This window comes from Tenrec ecaudatus, chromosome 1, assembly GCF_050624435.1.
Source record: "Tenrec ecaudatus isolate mTenEca1 chromosome 1, mTenEca1.hap1, whole genome shotgun sequence".
NCBI classification, from domain to species: domain Eukaryota; kingdom Metazoa; phylum Chordata; class Mammalia; order Afrosoricida; family Tenrecidae; genus Tenrec; species Tenrec ecaudatus.
Window position 1 is genome coordinate 97,453,954 of NC_134530.1, and position 6,833 is coordinate 97,460,786.

At 38.0% G+C, this 6,833-nt stretch overlaps 1 non-coding gene across 1 annotated transcript; it reads right to left on the reverse strand.

The window, feature by feature from the left end:
* Nucleotides 1-3,779: 3,779 nt before the first annotated feature.
* On the reverse strand, nucleotides 3,780-3,909 carry LOC142438419 (small nucleolar RNA SNORA69). The gene has a single exon (XR_012782795.1). It is a non-coding gene; the product is annotated as a small nucleolar RNA SNORA69 (small nucleolar RNA).
* Between the last annotated feature and the right edge of the window lie 2,924 nt (nucleotides 3,910-6,833).

Sequence of the window (6,833 nt, forward strand, 5' to 3'; positions counted from 1 at the left end):
TGCTCCCTTCGGTCAAAGACCAGCCTTGTGTATTTCTTTCAATGTGTTGAATGCTCTTACTTTTCTCCATGAGGCTGTGAAAGCAAGGACTACTTCTCTAACATGGGAAATAGCCTTCACTATATTGTCAATGAGTTTAATTTTGTTGATTGGAGGGAATTCATTTAGAAAGCCATACCTGACGTGGAAATGAAACTTCATAATGCTACAAATGGAATATTTCCATCATTAACAGTGCCCTTTGGTTTCGTGGTCGATGTGAGTAGGATCACATATGTTCCTTTTTCATGTTTTCCTAGCTACTGTCAGAGGATACAGAAGATAGGGGCAATCTCCAAAGACATAAACCTGGGATAAGATGAAAATATATCATGTTAAGCCATAGTTTGGTTGCCTTCCCACTCATATCCTCTGTGGAAGAGTCAGTGCATGAAGTCAAGGCTGCTCTCCGGAGGAAAGCCAGCTTCCAAAGCCAGCCTTGAAGTGACATCTGGGAGCTTAACTAGTCATCATGTCTGACATTGATGCAAAAGTTTCCCTAAGTGATGAGTGACTAACCTGCTTATGTAAATAACATGTTTTAGGTTTAACACCTGTTTTTCCACCTGGGAGTCTGAAATTTTGTCACACGTTGGGCAGAGGGCACTGACATACAAGCCTTCAATTAATGTTGAACACTAAGTCTCTAATGAGGTTCCCTGGTAGATAACACTTCTCTCAGGTGACAACTTGTTTCTGGAAGAATTAGGTGCGTCCACTGGGAGAGGACTCTTGGAAGCTTATACCTGATTTTGTTCAGTCTTAGCTCTATGAATCTTATCCTTTCTAAAGTAGTGATTTTCACTAATGAAAAAGAACTGAAAACCCAGAAATAAAAGCATCAGCATACTGACAACTGATCTTTGATAAGGGCCCCAAAACTATCCAATAGGAAGCAGATGCCCTCTTCAGCAAGTGGTGCTTGAAAAAAAAAAAAAGAAAAGGATATCTACGTGCAGAAAAATGAAGCAAGACCCTTACCTCACTCCATGCACAAGAATAAACTCAAGGTGGATCAGAGACCTGGAAGTGAACCCCAAACTGTTAGGGCCATCAATGGAGGAACTGGGACCAACTTGAGAACTTTGGCACGAGGAATACACAGGCTATCAGAAATAGGGAAGGGCACAATCACAGAGGAGGCACAAATTGACAAGTGGGATATACTGAAGATAAAACACTGTGTACATCGAAAGAATTCACCAAAAGGGTAATAAGAGAGTCCACAGACTGGGGAAACATCTTTAGTAATGACACATCAGACAAAGGCCTGATTACTAAAATCTATAATACTCTGCTAGCTTCCCAAAAGAAAAAATTAATTTCCCACTGAAGAGGTGGGCAAAGGACCTGATCAGAAGTTTCAGAGGGGCAGAAATCCGAATGGCCTATCAACATGTGAGAAAATGTTCCCAATCTTTAGCCATAAGAGAAATGCAAATTGAAGCAACAATGGGATATTATCTAACACCCTCAAAAATAGCCCAATTCAAAAAAATCAGAAAGCTACGACTGGTGGAGGGGCTGTGGGGAGATAGCAAATCCCATCCACTGCTGGTGGACTTGTAAGTATGTACAGCCACTATGGAAATCGATCTGGTGATATCTAAAACAGATGGAAATTGAGCTACCATACAGTGCGACAATCCCCCTGCTGGGCATATACACAGAAGAAGCAAGAAACAAACCATGGCCAGACATTTGTGCTCCAATGTTCATCGCGGCACAGTTCACAATTGTAACGAGTTGGAAATAACCCAAATTTCCATCACCAGACGAATGGATTAAAAAGCTGTGGTACATACATGCAATGGAGTACTATGCATACCTATAAAACAGGGATAAACACATGAAGCACATCACCACATGGGAAGAACTGAAGTAAATCATGCTAAGCGAACTAAGCCAATCACAAAAGGACAAGTACAACTTGAGTCCGCTGAGGGAAAGGGGGACCAGATTTCAACCTGGTGCTCCAAGATGTGAATGCAACACGCTGGCATGGAGTCGGGAACCAGTGGAGAGGTCTGAGGGGCTGGCCCCAATCCCAATTACATGGACAGCTGCCCCTCCCCTCCAAAGAACTTACTTCAGAGGACAGCACTGAATCTGCAGCTCTGGGAAAGGGACATGTCTGATCAGAGCACATGGGAGCAAATGAAGGGGGAGGAAGAGAGAGTGGAGCACATCCTCTACCACCAAGCCATGAGGATGATATTCCCGCTCAGAGCAGCCAGTTCACAGAGAGGACCACATGGCTGGCCCCACTATGATACATGACATCCCTCACTGGCCCATAGCCCTATAGGGGACAACACTGGAGACAAAGTGTGGGAATTGTGTCCAATTTGATCTTTCCACACTGAGGAAAAACACTAAGGTATGCAACTGAACAGCAAGGGGAACAGAGCAAGGAAGTCCCCAGGGAATATCAAAAATAGACTTTGGAGCCAGGGCTTGGCACCCCATCAGACTCGACTGGAAAACACTCCTAAATTCCAACAAACAGTCTGTGAACTGAAAAATAAATAAAATAAAGTAGTGATTAGTTGGGGCACTCCAACACATAGCCTAGGCTTTGGATCCATATGACCATCACACTTAGTACACTTGTCAAATCTCAATTTCATGCTTGGAAACATTTTTCAAACTCATCTGTTTGGATGGCTGACAGCACCTGCCTCATGTTTTTCATCACGTCTTCTGCATCGTCAAATTGCTGTCCTTTCGTGTCTCACTTCATTCACAGAAACAAAAAGAAGTCACACTGAGCGAGGTCAGGTGAGTAAGTTGCATGGGGGAAGGAGAGGGCATGCTGGTTTTTGCCAAAAACTGGAGCACTGCGATGGCTGTGGGAGCAGGTGATTGTGACTATACAGTATAAGAATGTTGAGAAGATAAAGTTTTCCATACATTGTACCTCATATGTACAAGAGGCTTTAGAAAATTTGTAGGGGAAAAATTATCTTTTCTATACCATTTTTCATGAATTTTTGGAAGCCCTCTTATATTCCTTTTATTCATATGAACAAGCTTATTCCATGAAAACCTAAAAAGTAGTATACTTTATTTTTGTATGACCACACAAATTCCCATATTTTTTGTAATTTAAAGTTTATGTAGTTACTATTTGAGTTGTCCACAAAATAAAATATGATGACAAAAATATATTTGCCATCACCCCCAGAGAGGTCATAGATACAGATGACTACATTGTAGGGATATTTGAATGATAGCATTTTCTTTATGCTATCTTCACTGTTTTGGATAATAAGAAAATCCTGCTCTGGTTCCTACCGTAGACTTTTTAGTCATGATGTGAATTATCTCTTTCATGGGGCAGTCCATAGTTTTGCCCTTATTGACCAATGTGGAGTTTTAAATGGGTTATTAACTAGGCACACATTCAAAATATAGATGCTGCAATAACATTAGCCACTTCCTCTAGGATCAGGATTGCAAAAGTGGGAGTCTCGGGAGCCAGCTTTGTTGGCTATGTGGAGGAAGCTATCTATAGGATGAGGCAGAAACCCGCAATATTGATAACTGGAGAGTGACATAATACTGATAATGTGGTTTGATGTCAGGATCTCCCTATTTGGAGACAGCCAATTATCTCCAAAATCTGTGGATAATACACTCCCTCCTTACTTTTGTTTGCTTGAGTTGGATTCTGTCACTATGTTTATTAGTTTCCTATTTCTATATAGTAGATTATAAAAAATTTCTCATTTAAAAACAATTGCACGTGCTAACTGGTCATGATCTCACCGGAAGAGGCAACACCAGAGCCGGCCAACATGGCTTTTCTCTCAGCAGGATAATGGCAGTCCTTCCACAAACTGAAGTACTGTAATTGCAGCCTGCTTTCAAATTTCTCGTTTTTGAACAGCATATATTCAGTATCTTATTATCCACTGGTCAAGAGACCAAGCATGGGCTATCTGTGTTCTCTGTTTGGGGTCTCATCAGACTTAAATATAGGTGTTAACCTGAGAAGGGATTCCATATGAGGATTAGGGTCTCCTTCAAAGAACATGCAGCTTGTTGGGAAAAATTCAGATCCTTCTGATTGGAGGACTGATAGTCTAATTTTGCTCCCGATTATTGCCTAAATTTTTCAGCTCCTTGTGTTCTTAGTTGCGTAGAATTTTGCTTTTTCAGTTCCACGAGAGTGTCTCTTGCTACTTTGCAGGACAGAATCTTATTTAATGTGTAACATAATTATAGGAGTGACTATTCCTTTGATGTATATATCTTCCTACACTCATGGGAAAGAGATTACACAGAGCATGGACCCATTGAGAAAATCACAGGGGCATCACAGGATCCTGCTCAGTGCTTAAGTACCTAACCATAACTGCCAAACGTTATTTCTTCAGAGAACAAACCAGGCATAGTGTAATATGATGCTCTCTTTATAAGATGTTACTATATATTGGTAAGTTTCAACTAATAGGCAGTGACATCTAATTTCATGTATATCTCTGGAGTGTTGTAGTGTAATCTCTGTTTAATTTTCTTTTGAAAATATTACCATGAAGTACATTATGACTTTCAACCACAGCACCAACGGTGTTCGTGACAGCAGCAGCAATAAGTAAAAGGGTGGTTTTATTAGAAAGTGAAATAAAAGGTTATTAACCAACCTGAAGTTGTATAATCAATTAATTCTATTGCTTGTGATTTAAGCATGTCACACTAAATGATCATCATTGTCCTCAAAAACAAAGAAAAATTCTCTAAGCTTCTAAAATTGCAGCTACACTGAAAGCTGAAAGGACAATGAAAATACATGAGAGATCATATCAGATATGGAGGGGTTGCTAAGGGTGTGGGTTGAAGAGCAAAAGTGAATCCCTCGCAGCATTGTGATGATCTCTGCTAAGGCATAAAACTTCATCTAGATGCTTAAATATAAAGGAGGCTACAATATGATGTTTGCATAACACAAAAATTTCATAATGGTCAATTTCACAAAAGTATTATGGATCTTAAGCAATGTATCACTGTATATAGAATTCACTTAAGCAGCAATAAGCAAATTTATGGGACTAAATAGCAAAATTAAAACTCAAAGTAAGATATTTATAAAGCTTAGTGGAATTTCAACATGCTAACTAATACAAACACAGTACAAATGAAATGCATAAGAGAGTATGTGGAAACACAGTAAAAATGGAAGGAGTATTGATTTAATCTCTAAAATATATGCATTTATATTGACTATCAATCTGATAACTGGGGTCATTTGATAGCTCTAATAAACAATTATGTGCACCATGTCATGCATTTTAATTGAATATAAAAGCAGGTTAAATATTTCTGATTGCAATGTAGCAGGCAGGTCAAGGACTGGAGAGGACTTTTGCTGTGAGAAAAGGCATTCCGTTTTCTTGCCGTAGGTAAAAGGAGGTTCTTACACAAGTCTGCCAACAGCAAACACATCAATTTTTGAAGGCTAGTTTGGGATATTTCATTTTCAAGTTACTCTTCTTCTACAAATAGATTACAGAAAATCTAAACAATTTAAATTCACTATGACTCTAAAAACTAGCAAATAGAAAAGAAGCTTTCTATTGCTCTGAAATAATGTTTTGCATTTATGTGAAGTATTGTCATTTTTAACTTACTTTGACCCCAACAATTGCGTTTGAGTTTCATTTTGTAAATGAGAAAACTGAATCACTGCCTAAAACTGATCCAACCAGGTTGAGGTGCAGCTTGAGTCCACACTAGACACTTGTGTTTTCTGCTCTGGGGTTCATTGAGTCTTCGAACTTCCCTTAGTTTCTTCTAATTTATGAATCATAATTTATGAATCATAATTTATAAATCATAAACGTTGCATAATTTATAAATCATAAACTTTGTTGAATAAGAATAAACTGTTCACTTTTAGAATGAAATGTGTAAAATATATTTAGGTCTTCAAAACCTAAAGATGATTTTTCATACTGCAATAATAAAATTTAAAAGTGGAACTTGTTGCCTTTTTCTCTTGCAGTCAGCTAGGTATGGGATGGAAAGACAGAAAAATGAGAGTAAATAATGGAGAGAAAGAAGAAAGGGAAAACAGAAGGAAAAGAGAAAACTATTGTGAGATTGTCCCATTTGTAATTTCATTAACATTAAATATAAATTACCCAAATTAAAGTTGCTATTTTCTTCCCTAAAAAAAGTCACCAGGAATTTCTTACATATGTAACCAGCAAAGTCATCAGCTAGCCCTTGAGCAAGCTCTCTCTAGAACGAACTTCCTCAAATTCTCTTGAAATTATTTTTAGACAAAATTTAAGAACTTTATTTCAATATAGAAAGGTTTTTAAAATACTACATATGACATGCAAATAAATGTTCATTTCCAGTTCACTAATTTTACAACATAAGCCTTGTGATTCTATTAGCAAAACATCTCCAAGCTGGTGGATAGAGGTCTTTGGGAATAGTACAGATGTCTGCTTATCGAATTAATCTTGCTTATAAATTAAGAGGCTGTTGAAGTACAGCAATTATTTAACATGCATAGCTACTTCAACAGAAGCAGAATGATATTCTCTAGACTGTTAAGCTAAGTATAGTTTGAGCATGAGAAAGCATTATGTTAACAGAAAGTTTGTTTTCTCTAAGCAGCATAATATGACTATTATAAAACCAATTAATTTGCAGCATAAAACTATAGCACAGAGGCCTATATAATTTTTATAATTTAAAATGTTTCTCTTATGAAATTTTCATACTGCAGCACAGTGGAATGATGCTTGTGGTGCTGATGCCTTAGTGGTATAAATATC